The 17,210-nt window shown below is 43.2% G+C and overlaps 1 pseudogene; it reads right to left on the reverse strand.

Moving 5' to 3' along the window:
• Window positions 1–15,431, reverse strand: part of LOC134738250 (zinc finger protein 717-like) — a 48,360-nt pseudogene extending 32,929 nt beyond the window's left edge.
• Window positions 15,432–17,210: the final 1,779 nt, after the last annotated feature.

Below are 17,210 nucleotides of genomic sequence, written 5' to 3' on the forward strand. Positions count from 1 at the left end.
AAGAGGGCAAAAGATTTGAACACGGAAAACTACAAAACACTTTTGAAAGAAATTAAACACAAATAAATGAAAAGAAAAGCTGGGTTTGCAGATTAGATGATTTCATCTCGGAATGATGTCAACACTACTCGAAGTGACCTAGATTCAATACAATCCTTATAAAGATTCCAATGACATTTCTGATAAACAGAAAAACCCATCCTAAAATTCATATGGAATCTCCAGGGCCCATGAATAGGCAAATCAATCTTGAAACAGAACAAAATTAAAGGTCTCAAAACAATTACAAAACTGCAATAAGCCAAAAAAAAAAAAAAAATGTGGTCATGGCATAAAGACACACTTGACACACTTATGGACCAACACAACAGAGACCTCAGAAACCAACATGGCATATATGGTCCAATGATCTTCCACAAGGATGCCAAGACCACTCAATGATGAAGGAGAGTTTCTAAAATAAATGGTGTTGGGAAAATTGTATATCCACATGCAAAACAATGAAGTTGGACTCTTACCTTACACCACGTTAAAATTAATTCAGAGTGAATTACAAACCTAAATGTAAAACTAGAATTATCAAACTCCTAGGGAAAACAAATTTGGAAAATGCTTTATGACAATGAATTTGTCAATAATTTTTAGGATATTATTAAAAGCTCAGGCAGTAAAAGCAAAAATATATCAAACCTAAAAGCTTCTGTACTTCAAAGGTCACAATCAACAGGGTAAAAGGCAAACTATAGAATAAAAGAAAATACCAGTTGAGTGTCCCTTATTTGAAATGCTTGGGATGTGTTTCAGATTTTGTAATATTTGCATTATTCTTACTGGTTGAGCATCTCGAATTCAAACACCTGAGTCTGAGATGCTCCAATAAGCATTTCCTTTGAGTGTCATGTTGGCTCTCGAAAAGTTTCAGACTTTGGAGCATTTGGGATTTCAGATTTTTGGATCAGAGACATTCAACCTATAGTTGCACATCATGTATCTCATAAGAAGTGAACATCCAGAATACGTAAAGAACTCCTACAGAGAGACTACCAGAAGCAGAGAGGAGCAAACACATTTTCACACTAGGGCACCTCCTATCTCTCCTGGATTCCAATTAGGGCAGAGTAAGTGCTAGTTCTCTGCCAACCCAGGATTAGGCCCTGCAGCTGCAGTGAAAATAATCACAGAAGAAAACTAAGAAATAAAAAATGGAGAAAGTGAGACATCAAACTAAAATTATTAGAAACCCCTAGGAAGAAGGAAAAAGAAACCAAGAAAACAGAAAAACAATCAAACCAGTTAAGTAAACCTTGGAGTGACCAGAAGATCAGAGTTTCCTACAGGAGTGGAAATTTATTGATTTGAAGAGGATTTATTGATTACTGATTTGAAGAGGAAGAAAAACCATGAATGGTCTAAAGCAATAGTGGGTGTCTGAAGAAGTCAGTAGGGTGAAAACAAGAGCTGGCCAGAATGTCCACAGATAGTGACAAGTTTGCAAAACCTTTACTAGACTACTCGTGAGGCTAACTAGAGGCCAAGGAGCCAACCCTGCCCCTGTCCTTACAGAGACACCCTACACAGGATTCCCAGATATAGATGGAAGGACAACATCTTATCAGGTCCTCTCTGTGCAGATGTGGTTATCATTCCAAATAATGAGCTCCAGCCCAAAGCCTGTTCCATCCTCAATTGCTTTGAGTGGGCAATGTGAGCTCTCCACACACGAGCTACATGTAGGTTTCTTGGGTACCCAGATGGGAGCTGTAAAACACAAACCCTCCGTGGTCAGGTCCGTATCTGTTTCCTGCCTTTTTCCCAGCAGTCCCCAGGCCTCAGCAGCAGTGGTCTACCTCTATTGATTCTCATTCAGAACCTAAACTTAGAGACAATTAGAACCTGGACCCCAATTCTACCTGAAAGTAACAGAATAACATAATCTATACCCTGCAGCATGACAGTTTGCCCAACATAATGAGGATGAACTGTGAGATAATGAATGATCATGACCAAAAAACACCACTACAACCCAACAACAAAATAAAGTGATTAAAAAGTGGACAAAGAACATTTATCCAAAGATGAAAGATGATATACAAATAGCCAACAGATACATGAGATATATGAGAAGATCATTAGAGAAATGCAAATAGAAACCACAATGGGACATCACTTCAAACCCAACAGAAAGTAAGAAGTGCAGGTGAAACTGAAACCCTTGTACACTGTTGGTGGAAATATGAACTGGCTCCTCAAAAAAAATAAAATAAAATGACCATATGATCCAGCCATCCAACTTCTACAGAGAGACGGAATAACTAGTAGCAGGACCTCAATCAGATATGTGCACACCTATGCTCACAGCAGCATTACACAGCCACAAGGTGGAAGAAACCAAAACGTCCATCCAGGAAATATATATATATATATATACACACACACACAAAGAAACGTTATTCAGCCATAGAAAGGAACAAAATCCTGACACATCTGACACATAACATGGAACCTACTTACAAAACAACAAATATTATATAACCCCAGGTATATAAGCCAAATTTTTAGAAACACAAAGTAGAATAGTGCTTGCCAGGAGGTGGAAGGAGGGGGAAATTAATAGTTGTTGAATGAGTATAGAATTTTCCAAGATAAAAAAAAAAAAAATTTAGAAATCTGCTACGCAACACTGTAAATATTCTTAACTCTACAAAACTGTATACTTACAACTGGTTATGACGGTAAATTTTAAGGTATGTGTTTGTCACCAAAATTCGAAATAATAAATTATTTATAAAAAATAATCTTTTTTGACACAGGATCTTACTCTGTTGCCCTGGCAGGAGTGCAATGGCATGATCACAGCTCACTGCAGCCTCAACCTCCCAGGCTCAAGCAACCCTCCCACCTCAGCCTCCCGAATAGTTGGGACTACAGGTGCACACCACGATGTCAGGCTAGTTTTTGGTTTGGTTTTTTTGCAGACAGGGTTTTGCCATGTTGCCCAGGCTGGTCTCAACCTCCTGGGCTCAAGCAATCCACCTCCCTTGGTGGCCTCCCACAGAGCTGAGATTATGAGCATGAGCCACCATGCCCAGCCTATAAAAAATTATTTCAAAAAGCCAAAAGATTAATCAAACTGGAATATTTAGAAATATTTAATTAACCCAAAAGAAGTTAGGAAAGAATATATAGAAGATCAAAAGACAGATGAAGGCCAGGCATGGTGTCTCATGCCTGTAATCCCAACACTTTGGGAGGCCAAGGTGGGTAGATTGCTTGAGCTCAGGAGTTCAAGACCAGCCAATGCAACATGGCAAAACCCCATCTCTACAAAATATATAAAAATTAGCCAGTTGTGGTGCCATGCACCTGTAGTCCCAGCTATTCAGGGGGCTGAAGTTAGGATTGGTTGGGCCTGGGAGGCAGAAGTTGCAGTGAGCCAAGATTGCACCATTGCACTACAGTCTGGGTGACAGAGCAAGACCCTGTCTTAAAAAAATAAAATAAAAAAACAAATAGAAAATAAGTAGAAAAATGGCAGACCTAAATCCAACCTTACTAATGATTAGTTACAGTGTAACTGGACAAACACTCTACTTAAGACAGAAACTGCCAGACCTGAGAGGAAAGCAAGACCCAACAATATGGCATCCACAGAGACACAATTTAAACACAAAGACACAAACAAACTATGAGAAAAAATACGCTATGCAAACACTAATCATAAAAATATGCTATCCAGACACTAATCATAAAAAGCTTCAACAGAGATGTTAACACTAGATGAAAGAGGCTTCAGAACAAAATATATCACCAGAAATAAACAGGTACTTTCATAAAAATAAAAGAATCAGAGAGGATGATATTACAATTACAAATTGTGCCTCAAAGTGCACACAAAGTACACACACACACAGAGCCTCAAAGTACATGAATCAAAAACGACAGAAAAAAAGCAGGAAATTGACAATCCACAATTATAGCTAGTGAATTAATACTGCTCTCTCAGTAACTGACAGAACAGCCAGATAAAAAATAGGAAAAATACGGATCTAAATGACAAAATCCTGACCCAAATGGTATTTTATGAAGCACACAGTTGAGCACTACCAAGACAGACTGTATGTCGATCTATTGAGGAAAAGTTAAAGCCTGAAAGTATACAAAGTGTGTTGTCTGAACACTTGAAATTAAATTAGAAACCAACAACAAATAGATATCCAGAAAAGGCTCAGATGTCTGAAAACCAAGTAATAAACTTTGAAATACCCTGTGAGTCAGAAAAAGTATTCACAAGGGGAACTGGAATGTATTTGGAACAAACTTGTTATAAAAATCACATTTCTGGTAGACTAAAGATGACAACTTCTTTCCTGCTCCTCTCTCTGTCAGAACCAATTCCTCTTGAACCTTGCCCAGATTACTGACTTAGTTGGCCAACAGAAGGTGACAAAGGTGGTATTTGGGGACTTCAGAAGCCGGGCTGAGAGAACGGAACACTTATCCAGGAGAAAGCCAGTCACCAGGCAGGAAATCTCACTCCCCTGAGACCCCTATGATGGAAACCACACTAGCTACACTCATTGACAGCCCCCACTGAGCCTCCTGCAACACCCACTCCCAACCACTAATGAGCCACCCTGCACACCACCCTGCTGTGCTTTCACACAATCCAGCTCGGCTGCTGCCCTGCTGCAACTGTGTGTGAGACGAGCTGGCCACCAAGACTCTCTAAGCCAAAAAACAAGTAATAATGAGTTGTTTTAAGCTGCCAAGTTTTGGAGATGGTTTCTTCAGAATAGATAACTGGAAAAGAATATGGCAGCTGGAAATCAGCTGCTGTGGTAATCAGAAGCTACAACATGTGCCACGACTGTGAGGCTGAGCTGTAACTGGGCTTCAAGGAGACCATTCATGCAAGCTGGAAGGGCATCAAGACTCTTGGTGAGGGCCTGAAGAACGGTGAAAAAATGTCATTGGAAACTGGAGAAAAGGCCTGGGAGTTACGTGCTGAGGGACTGTGGGAAAACTACGGCCACAACATGGAAACTGAAAGGGCACTACACCATCTCAGGGATCTGTCTAAAGAGACATCTAGGAAGAATGTGGAAAGTGCTACCAACCTCCCCTAACTGTCACTGAATAAATATGACAGGAGAGAGACATGAACTAAAGAAGGAGGTTCAGTTTTCAAACAGAATTTAGAGAACATATAAAGAAATAATTTCTTGTCTCAAAAGGCCAAAGTAAAAAAAAAAAAAAAAAAGAAAAAGAAAAAAAAATCAAAAAGAAGCCATTGAATACCCTATTGACCATAAGAAAAAGGCAGAGAAAGTTAGTCAATGGCAACCCAGGCACTGAAAGAAAAAGAACATGGAGAATGACAAAAGCCCAGAGGGAGGAGTAAAAAGACACAAACGCCATTCTCGAGGACCAGGACCGGATGCCGTTCTCAGGGACCAGGACTGGGCACTCATTAGAGAACTGCAACAGGTGCCCCATGGGAATGACCAACTGTTAGACGGGGCCTACAGGGCAGCACCTACCTCCTGCCTCCCACCAACCCCATCTAAAGGGAAATGCCGACTGTTTTCACACCAGTCCCCTCACTGAGGCTGAGTGTGTTGCAGGACAGATGACAGGCCACCACAACCTGATTCAGTCCTCACTGCGGCTGAGTGTGTGTGGGAGGACAGATGACAGGCCACCACAACCTGATTCAGTCCTCACTGCGGCTGAGTGTGTGGGGGGACAGATGACAGGCCACCACAACCTGATTCAGTCCTCACTGCGGCTGAGTGTGTGTTGGGGGACAGATGACAGGCCACCACAACCTGATTCAGTCCTCACTGCGGCTGAGTGTGTGGGGGGACAGATGACAGGCCACCACAACCTGATTCAGTCCTCACTGCGGCTGAGTGTGTGTGGGAGGACAGATGACAGGCCACCACAACCTGATTCAGTCCTCACTGCGGCTGAGTGTGTGTTGGGGGACAGATGACAGGCCACCACAACCTGATTCAGTCCTCACTGCGGCTGAGTGTGTGGGGGGACAGATGACAGGCCACCACAACCTGATTCAGTTCTCACTGCGGCTGAGTGTGTGGGCGACAGATGACAGGCCACCACAACCTGATTCAGTCCTCACTGCGGCTGAGTGTGTCAGGGGGCAGATGACAGGCCACCACAATCACAGCCTGATTCAGGATTCATTTGGGCTTCCAGCCAGTGCCATAAGGAAAACCATTCTGGGGCTTTTGAGAGGGGCAAAGCATAATTTGCATGTGGGAGAAATGTTAATAGTTTGTAGTCAGAAGACAAGCTGTGGTTTATTAGACTGCTACAGGTTCCTACTATGCTTCTCATCAAAAGGGGAATCTAATCACCTTCCCCCCTTGAATCGTGGCTGGTCTCAGTGATGAGTACGACTGGACAGTGTGGTAGGAGAGATGCTCTGGGACTTCTGAGGGGTGATCATGAGAGGCCTTACAGCTTCTGCCTGGGCCTCTTGGGCACACACCCTGGGAGAAGCCAGACAAACCTGACTGCCTGACACTGCCAGGCTGGGAGGAAGTCCGTGCTGGCCACAAAAAGAGGGCTGGGTGCCTGCTCCACATCCCCAGCCACTAGAGTCCTTCTGGATCACCTGAGGTCAGGAGTTCAGGGCCAGCCTGACCAATAAGGAAAAACCCTGGCTCTACTAAAAACACAGAATTAGCTGGGCATAGTGGCGCATGCCTCTAATCCCAGCTACTCAGGAGGCTGGGGCAGGAGAATCGCTTGAACCTGGGAGACAGGGGGTTGCAGTGAACTGAGATCACACCATTGCACTCCAGCCTGGGCAACAAGAGGGAAAATCCATCTCAAAAATAATAATAATAATAATAGATTTGTCTATAAGGTTTTATGAAAAATTGGGTGACATTTGGCTTTCTTTAAAGAAGATTTTCAGGTAATATTAAAAAATAATGAAAAATTTGTTTGCCTTGTAAATAAACTACCAAAAAAAAAAAAAAAGGAAAAACAAGAGGCAGATTGTTCAGGAAGGTAAGTCTTCCCTCTACCAATGATTAAAGATTTTTGCTGTTTAAAAATTTTTTAAGTCATGATTTTAGGTAAATGAATGACTTATGGTGACCTGGAATTCTATTTCATAACATCAAGTGTTTAAACCTTTAATATATTTAATAGGCTTCCCAAAATCAAATTTCAACTTCAAAATTGTCTTTTCTGACCTCTAACTTTGGGATGCTACAGAGGCCCCTGAAGCACCCAAAAGAGAGGTAAACAGGACTATTTAACATGTTACGTCACATGGGAAGCACTGTCAAAATAAAAAATAACATTGAACCTTCTTCAGGTTATATTTAGTGTATGTCATCAATCCGTTCTCAAATTGTATAAGATTTCTAAAATTCTTGTGTGTTTTTTTTTCTGACACGGAGTCTTGCTCTGTCACCCAGGCTGGAGTACAGTGGCGCGATCTCGGCTCACTGCAAGCTCCAACTCCCAGGTTCACGCCATTCTCCTGCCTCAACCTCCCAAGTAGCTGGGACTGCAGGCGCCCACCACCACACCTGGCTAATTTTTGTATTTTTAGTAGAGACGAGGTTTCACCATGTTAGCCAGGATGGTCTCGATCTCCTGACCTCATGATCTGTCCACCTCAGCCTCTCAAAGTGCTGGGATTACAGGCATGAGCCACTGCACCTGGCCAGGATTTCTAAAATTCTAATATGTCTATATGTATGCTATCTATCACAATTACCTGTTTTGTTTTGTTTTGAGACAGAGTTTCACTCTCGTCGCCCAGGCTGGAGTGCAATGGAGTGATCTAGGCTCACTGAAGCCTCCACCTCTTGGGTTCAAGCGATTCTCCTGCCTCAGCCTCCCAAGTAGCTGGGATTACAGACACCTGCCACCACACCTGGCTAATTTTTTTATTTTTAGTAGAGACAGGGTTTTACCAGGTTGGCCAGGCTGGTCTCAAACTCCTGACCTCAGGTGATCCACCTACCTTGGCCTCCCAAACAGCTGGGATTACAGGCATGAGCCACCACATCCACCCTAATTATGGTTATTAAGTTATTGTAGACCACAGAAATAACCAAATTTCCTTGTCAATTGTCTTTAACTATTTAAAGTCAATTCCACAGTTAATTGCTTAATGGTGATGCAGTTTCTAAAAACTTCACAAGCATGCAAAATTCTAGAATATGGTGTCTCTTAGAAGATTCATGAAAGAATGAAAAGGACCCTGAAAAACACTCGTGAACACAGGTTTCTAATAACTTTAATATCATGGATAAAAATTCCCCATAAGTTCCCCGATCCCCAAGAATTGGACTGGTTAAGAACTCCCAAAAGTTAGGCTGGGTGCAGTGGCTCACGTCGGCAATCCCAGCACTTTGGGAGGCCAAGGTAGGTGGATCACTTGAGGTCAGGAGTTTGAGACCAGCCTGGCCAACGGTGAAACCCTGTCTCTACCAAAAATACAAAAATTAGCCGGGCGTGGTGGTGTGCGCCTATAATCCCAGCTACTCAGGAGGCTGAGGCAGGAGAATCGCTTGAACCCAGGAGGCGGAGGTTGCAGTGAGCCAAGATCGTGCCACTGCACTCCAACCTAGGTAGCAGACTGAGACTGCCTCAAAAAAAAAAAAAAAAAATTCCCAAAATTTAATAAAAAGACCAACTGGTTTATAAAACTGCTAACCCAAGTAAAACAAAAATTGAATACCAAGGAAATATTTTTCCAGATTTGCATGCTAAATCACCAATACTGAAATTGTTTAGATATATAATTTAAATAAACTCCATGGTCTAAGTCAAATTACCTATAACTCATCAGTTACCAGTGCCATGCACCTAATTTGGAGAAACAGCTGGTATTCAAGAGGATGTAAGTCTAATGTTAATTAAGCACGGACTTATGAAGAACCAGGATGGCCACCTTGTCCTTCTCAAGTCCTTAAAGCTTTTGTTATTAAAAGTTCTGCATTCCATAACTCATCATGGAAAAAATAAAATGATCCAAATTAAATATATTGTGTGGTGATTTCTAAATTGCTAAAATAGTTTACAACCAATGTTTGGTTTGTGAAACCTATATTCCTAGGAAAACAATCAAAACTTCAGGTACATTTCATTACCCAATGGGCCATTTAAACATTTTATAAAGGGATTTCATTCAGTTGTCATTTTCAGTGCATGTTTTCTGATTGTATAAAAGCTCTTCCATGCAAGAGGGTTGATGTTAAAACACTAGATTATTACTCTGAAGTGTATTTTCACCAGCTAAAGAAAGCCTTTTATGGTTCACTGAGGACAGTCAACCCCTTCACAATCTAGAATCTGATGACTGGATCTTCTGAGAACATCAAAGAAGGACTGCCCTTGCCATCCACAAGACAGCAAAACTTTAAAACCTTAAACTTTGGGTTCATAGTCTCACAATTCAGAAGGGTCCCTCCACACTCGGAACTGTATACCCATTAGAATCCTTAAGGTAAAGCTAACAAGGACAATTTCCCCCCAGAAGAAGATGGCATCCTTAATGTGAACAGTTTTTCCCAAGATCACAGATCAAGATTTCTCTACTATCATGAAACTCTTAAGTATCTGTGCAGCTGCTAACACTTATGGCATATGGAGAAAACATCAGGTATTATAAAGATTTGGTTGTACGGAATTAACAAAAAACCCACTTAGTTAAGCAAGTAAATTCTTTACCTAACTTATTCTTTAATCTATTTGATTTTAGGTGGTTTGATTTATGGAGACCCTAAGTAAGGAGCATATGCCAAATTCTTAGTGTTATCCCAGTAGTCATAAGAGTCTCCCTGGTGCACTGTACTTCCTCAAATGTTTTAAGAGTTTGCATGCAGCCATCTCTAAAACGTCAAATGGTATCTCTTCAACTGGAATGACAAGAGGTTAAAAAAAAATGTGCAACCATAAGGACACCATAACCTATGAGTGACATGCTAAACTGGAAACCCAAAACAATGGGAGTGACATGCTAAACCAGAAACCCAAAACAATGGGAGTAAGGTGCTAAAACTGGAACCAAAAACAATGGGAGTAAGGTGCTAAAACCGGAACCAAAAACAAAGGGAGTGACGTGCTAAAACCGGAAACCCAAAACAATGGGAGTGACATGTTAAACCAGAAACCCAAAACAATGGGAGTGATGTGTTAAACCAGAAACCCAAAACAATGGGAGTGGCGTGCTAAAACTAGAACCCAAAACAATAGGAGTGGCGTGCTAAAACCGGAACCCAAAACAATGGGAGTGACATGCTAAACCAGAAACCCAAAACAATGGGAGTGACTTGCTAAACCAGAAACCCAAAACAATGGGAGTGACCTGCTAAAACCGGAACCCAAAACAATGGGAGTGATGTGCTAAACCCGAAACCCAAAACAATGGGAGTGACGTGCTAAATCTGGAACCCAAAATGCTGGTAACTAAGAGTGGTGCTAAGGCCCTACATTTTGGTCACACTCTCAACTAAGTGAGAACTTGACTAAAAAGGAGGAATTTTTTTTTTCTGAGACAGAGTCTCACTCCAGTGTGGAGTGCAGTGGCACGATCTCGGCTCACTGCAAGCTCTGCCTCCTGGGTTCAGGCCATTCTCCTGCCTCAGCCTCCCAAGTAGATGGGACTACAAGCGCCCACCACCATGCCCGGCGAATTTTTTGTATTTTTAGTAGAGATGAGGTTTCACCGTATTAGACAGGATGGTCTCAATCTCCTGACCTTGTGATCCGCCCACCCTGGCCTCCCAAAGTGCTGGGAATACAGGCGTGAGCCACTGTGCCCAGCCAAAAGGAGGAATTTTTTAAGCAAAATTATGGGAGACCATTGTTTTAAACTAAGCTCATGCAATAGGTCCCAACAGACCAAAGCAGACAAAAATGGAGTCACTCATGCTAAATGTAACATGATCAAAGTAAGACTTTAAGGAAACACATAAATCCTAGAACAAACCAGGTTTTGTTTTTCTCCTGTAAACAGGACGTTCCAGCATAAGAAGGTACCTTCTACTCAAGTCCTTGTTCCACCTTTTCAAAACTCACTGGTCTATTTCCCAGTGGGTTTCTAAACCAAGTAAGTACATTTGCAATGGTAACAGTGACACCAGTGACTGAAGTTTTGGCCAATCTCTCAAAATTGAGAAAATAACCAAAGAGAAGGAATTGTTAAAGTGAACTAAGTATGGCCTGAGAAGGACTCCATAATTCTACATATGAGTCCTTGTGGATGAACTGCAACCTACCTTAATAGGTAGACAAGAATGAAAACCTAACCTGAGAGTATGCACCTGGAACAACAGCTGCATCTTGGCCAATCCCAGTGGCCAAACTTCAACCACTCAGTCACTGCCAAGTGTTCAAACTGTGTTCAAACAAGGCAAACGCTGTGCTGTTTCTGTACCTCACTTCCAATTTCGGTATGCCACTTCCCTTTTGTCTATAAATCTTCTTCCACCACATGACTGCGCTGGAGTCTCTGTGAATCTGCGGTGATTCTGGGGACTGTCCGATTCGCGAATCGTTTATTGCTCAATTAAACTCCTTTAAAGCTTTTCTTTTAACAGAACTAACACAGAAGAATTTCCGGATCATGAACAGATGTTTTGTAATACCCAACGTTGTATTAACATGAATAGACTCTTCCTTAGATACCTAACCTTGTTTTTAATATGAATAGACTCTCCCTTAGCAGAGAAAACTGGACAAACTCCATTTGGCTCCTTCATTTATAAGACATCAAGTGTTCCTTACCCACCCCCTTTCCTCAAGGACTTTAACTTGTGCAAGCTGACTTTCAACATATCAAAGAGTGCAATTAACTGATAAAGTGCTGAGGCAAGCGATGTCCACAGTTCCCAGCAATTTACTCAGAGATAGTGTCATAAAGCCCCCATGTTTGTGCAGCAGATAACGCCCAGAGCCCCCTCACCTACCATTTTGTGGTGAATTTAAAGCCCCTGCACTCGGAACAGTTTGTTTTCCTTTAACCATCTGTCTTTTTAACGTTTTTGTCTGTTTTTTCTTCTGTAAAGTTGCTGCAGCTAGAATTCCCCCTCCCCTCTCTAAACCAAAGTATAAAAGAAAATCTAGCCCCTTCTTCGGGGCTGAGAGAATTTCGTGCGTTAGCCATCTCTCAGTCGCCGGCTAATAAAGGACTCCTGAATTCGTCTCAAAGTGTGGCGTTTCTCTCTAACTCTCTCGGGTACGACCATTTCAACTATGATAGAAGACTCGAGTAAGGAAAATACAGTCCCCCTAAATTTGACTATTATTTAGGTTAATGGTGAGTTTCGAAGAAATAAGTTAGGACTACACAGAGTGGGCTAAATTGCAAATAAACACTGGTAATATTTCCCAGAAAATATAACTTTGAACAGGCTGCTGCACACCCTGCACGTAGAGATAAACTAAGAAAAAGGTGTGGAGAGTTATTTAAGGACCTGTGGTTAACTCAGTCCCCAAGATGTTCCGGGTTTCATCCATGAATCAAGGAGGACCTCCCAAAAGCTGTTTGGGACCACACTCTTTGAGCAAGGAGCATACCTTACGATAGAAGCTGTGCTTTAGCGGCAGATGACCATTTCCACTGCACAACACGCTGTGCTTTAACGGAAGATGACTGCTTCCACTGCACAGCACGCCGCGCTTTAGCGGAAGATGACCGTTTCCACTGCACAACACGCCATGCTTTAGCGGAAGATGACCGTTTCCACTGCACAACACGCCATGCTTTAGCGGAAGATGACCGTTTCCACTGCACAACACTACAAGTGTTTACTGCCAGGCCGGTGTGAAATATGTTCCAGCACATAATCTGTCACCAATGAAGGTGGCGGTTCAGACTTGGTGCACACAAGCTTTCCTGTCCCACAAGAACACAGCATGCTCTCTTCTCGGGTCCCATTCCAATCACGTAACAACCACGACTGCCTTTTTTGTCACAGCATCAGAAACGTCAGAGGAAAATTTGCACTCAACTTAGACAACTCTAAGCTCTTATAACCTGCCTATATCTACAGGTCAGCTTTATCTTATTTATGTATATTTCCTTCAACCTGAGTTTTACTTATTTCTATTTTTCCTTTTTAATTCACAGAAACCCATAAACTAAGAAAATACAGTGTAAAACAAAGTGAAGAACAAATAAACAACTCATCAGAGATTTATTTGTTTCTTGTAGCTCTTGGAAACACCCAGAGGACACTGGAAACATAGCTGGGAGAGAAGGCAAATGACGTGGATTAAGGAGAGAACTGGTGTGGTGTGGTCCCAGATTCTTCTGCCCAACACTCTAGACACATTACCTGGAAAAGCCCTCCTCCCTCCTGAAAAAGAAAAACTTCCCCGTGGGAGAAGAGTCCTTCACGCCTCATTAGGGGCAGCAAAGACTCAAGTTAAGATAAGATACATCTACAAGTACATTAATTGGTAGACATTAGATGCACAATTTATTTTTGAATAAAAATATGTATTACCTACTAATTTAACAACAATATTACCTAAAGATATAATCTAATAATACAAAGAAACATTATAAGTTCACTAAAATAAATGTTATAGAAATATACTTGGCTGTATTAACTATTTTCCTATTAATATGTGGACTCCACAAATAACTTCATGAGTGCTCCCATGACAGTACATCTTGCTTTTCTATACCTGAACATCATGTAAAGTGCATCTTGCAACCCAGCAATTTTGGCCTACAATTACGTTTTTTTAAATGTACATAATATGTATTTCCTGCAGTACACCATTCTACTCACATTTCCCAATAACACCTTTCCCTGTATCCAAGCCCTCATATTATGGTCTGACAATAAATTGGGCTTTTCTATCTGACTTGTCCAGTGAATGGACAATGGAAAATGTCACGCAACTATCCATTGGTTCTTGCCTTTTTTGGACACAGTCATATTGTGAGGAGGTCTGGAGCTACCCTGTTGGAGACACAGGGCCTAGCCAAGAGTCACCACAAACCGCCAGATTGTGAAGGAAACTATCTTCAACCAACCAGGCTCAGTCAAGGCACCAGGTGACCAAGGCCTCTTTTGTGATCCAGGCAACACAAATATATCAACCACCCAGCTGAATCCACCACACCAAAATGCAGATCCACAGAACTTCAAACAAATAAAATGGTGGTTGTTTTTTATAAGCCAGTAAGGTTTAATTAATTCCTTAAACAGCAAGTATTCACTGTTACACCTAAGTGAACAGAATTAAATATGTTTTTAACAAAATTATGTAGGGGGAAAAAGTCTTAAATTACAAATCAAATACAATAAATAGAACTTCACAATCTAACGCTAAGTTTGGTGATGGACTAGGTTTAATATATCTCAGACGCTGGAAACAATGAGCTAAGGTTGAAAGAATGGGACTGTGTTTGGAGAGTATTTTAATCTCAAGAATGACAGGTCACTCCTGCACCCCAGACCACACTTTCAGGCCCCTTCAAATAAGGAATATTTCCTAGGTCCTTGCCTGTTCTTCTCAGCCGAATTCACCTCAACCTTCTGAAAGTTCGTCCAAACCTTCCACTATCATCTAGTCTTTGCAAATCTTGTACGTTCTAGGGAGCAGAATTAATATTTCCTGAGCGAGGAAAACTAGGATCTTCACCTGTGACTTTTTTCCTCCTCTGAAACACCAGTGAGAGGTTAGACCAGAGGGCTGTTCTTTCAAGTGCGCTTCTTATTCATAGCCCTTCAAACTTTATAACACACGGTTAAGACTGAAGTACCCTTAAGGCTGAAGACCATCATCCAGTACCCCACCTCCCTCGCGGAATCAGTGAGTTCTTCCCTGGAAACTAGGTCTGGTACAAACTTCCGTAAACGCAACCCGGGAGGACCAGGCAGGTCACACAGTGAAGAACGGAACCAGAAACTTCACTTGCTAAAGAGACACAGGGAAACCCAACTAATACAAACGCCCAGTTTAGGACTCGAGGCGCACGCGTTTCGCACTACTCCTCTGGGAATGGGGAACGTCTCCCGAGAACTGTGTGTTAGCACCGGGACAGATGGGCAAACTGAGCGATATGCGGCTGGATAACCGGGCCCCTCAGTGGCAGGACAGGAGCGCGGCCTGCAGACTCCGGGCCCAGGGCCACCGGCCTCGCCTACGTGCTCCTGCGCCTCTGGAACCCGCTTCACTGCCAGGACCCCACGCCTGTCCTCCCAGCCCCTGCCAGGGTCCGCGGCCCGCACCTGCACGTCAGGCCCTGCCCGCCCGCGATGCGCTCATGCGTCTGCTCCAACAACTGGGGAACACTGGTCCGGCTCCCCGGGATCCCCCGAGGCCCACAGGTTCCTCTTCGCCCTCGCACCGACTCGCATGGACATAGAACCAAGCCCCAGGCCTGCCCAGCTGCAGGACCGCCCCTGGGTTCCGCACTTCCGGAGGAAAATGGCGGAGTGGGCGGGCAGGCGCATGCGCAGAGAGAAAAGCAGGTTTCCAACGTCCTTGATGGTAACATCATTGGAAAGTGACACTACATTTCCCATGAGGCTCTGCGGCCCCCCGTTAGGAACCCACGCCGGACATTCTGTTTTGCCTAGCAGTGAGTCCAGTTACCCGGAGACCCGGACTTAATGGATCAGGACTGGTCCCTATCCAGGTGACACAGATGTGGCATTCTGGTTCTTTATTAAATCCTGGTTTCACAGCCTGGGACATTCTGAAAATAATGGAGAAATTTCAATAGAGGCCAATTGGTCTATGCTGTTAATGAGTAACTTTTTTTGTGGGGGGGACGGAGTCTCGCTCTGTCGCCCAGGCTGGAGTGCGATGGTGCGATCTCGGCTCACTGCAACCTCCGCCTCCCGGGTTCAAGCGATTCTCCTGCCTCAGCCTCCTGAGTAGCTGGGATTACAGGCGCGCGCCACCACACTTGCCTAATTTTTGTATTTTTAGTAGAGACGGGGTTTCACCATGTTGGCCAGGCTGGTCTCGAACGCCTGACCTCGTGATCCGCCCTCCTCGGCCTCCCAAAGTGCTGGGATTACAGGCGTGAGCCACCGTGCCCAGCCCTCATGTCTATTTTTTATAGATGCATTCGAAATCATGAAAAAAATCATGTCTCTATTTTACTTTAAATTTTTAAAAACACAACTAATGAATATGGTAATTCTCTTCCAATCAGTTATCTTTTCTCTCACTAAACTAATTTGTGAGCCTTCAATTTACACAGTTAGAAAAAATGCTCTGGTGCATATACTAGGATAAAATAACAGTGTCATAAGACAGATGCACTCCATAATCTTTGTGACAATTTACACTTCCAGTGTCTGATAAATATTTGCCCATAAACTCCCACGTTTCATCCATCAATCAATCAAATCTACCTATCTTTATTTATTTATTGTGAGAAAGACCTGAACTTTGCCTTTCCTTCCCTGACTTCTGCCACAAACTAGGCAAGGAGTTCTGCCTAGGGGTTTCTCAGAGCTCCGGCTACCACCGAGGTTCCTAACAGGGAAACGCCGGCTTGAATGCTCAGGGTTGATGTGGGGGTGCGTGTGAAACGGGGGTGGGGAGAAAGGGCAGTGAAGTTTGTAGGTGGGCAGATGGGGGTGTGAAGGGCTTTCAGGTAAGAGGCACGCAGGAAACTGGGAGAGGCAGCGAAAGCACCTCACGCCTCAGATCACCAGAAGACGCTCCCACCAGCGCCGTGACAGTTTGCCAACGCCATGGCAGCACGGGAAGTCCCCACCCCTTGCCATGGGAACAGCTGGAAGTTACTGCCCATTTCTAGCTATTTCTGAGTAACCTTAATTAGCATGCCATTAAAAGTGAATTATGAAAATGACTACAAGCCACCCCTAGGCTGCTACTCTGGGAGCACAACCCACCGAGGGCTCCCTGCCTTGCAGGAGCAGACGCAGGGCTGTTACACCGCCAGTGCCTCCGTAGAGCTACTTTCTTCCACCACAGGCTTGCTTTTGAATTCCTTCCTGAGCGACTCCAAGAACCTGCCCTTCCTCAGTGTGACTCTTGCCTAAAACCTGTCCCTGGTTTTCTCTTTTCCTAAGCATGCCCTGACTAGTTCTTTCATCTCCTCTGATCTTGCGATTGCTCCTCAGTGACTCTATTCTGCAGATCCAGAAAACTCAACCTTAATCTTCCCAGAGCCGTGTTGTCTCCAATATTGGAATCTCTAGCCTTGCTTTCTC

The sequence above is a fragment of the Pongo pygmaeus genome, chromosome 16 (genome assembly GCF_028885625.2).
Source record: "Pongo pygmaeus isolate AG05252 chromosome 16, NHGRI_mPonPyg2-v2.0_pri, whole genome shotgun sequence".
Taxonomy (NCBI): domain Eukaryota; kingdom Metazoa; phylum Chordata; class Mammalia; order Primates; family Hominidae; genus Pongo; species Pongo pygmaeus.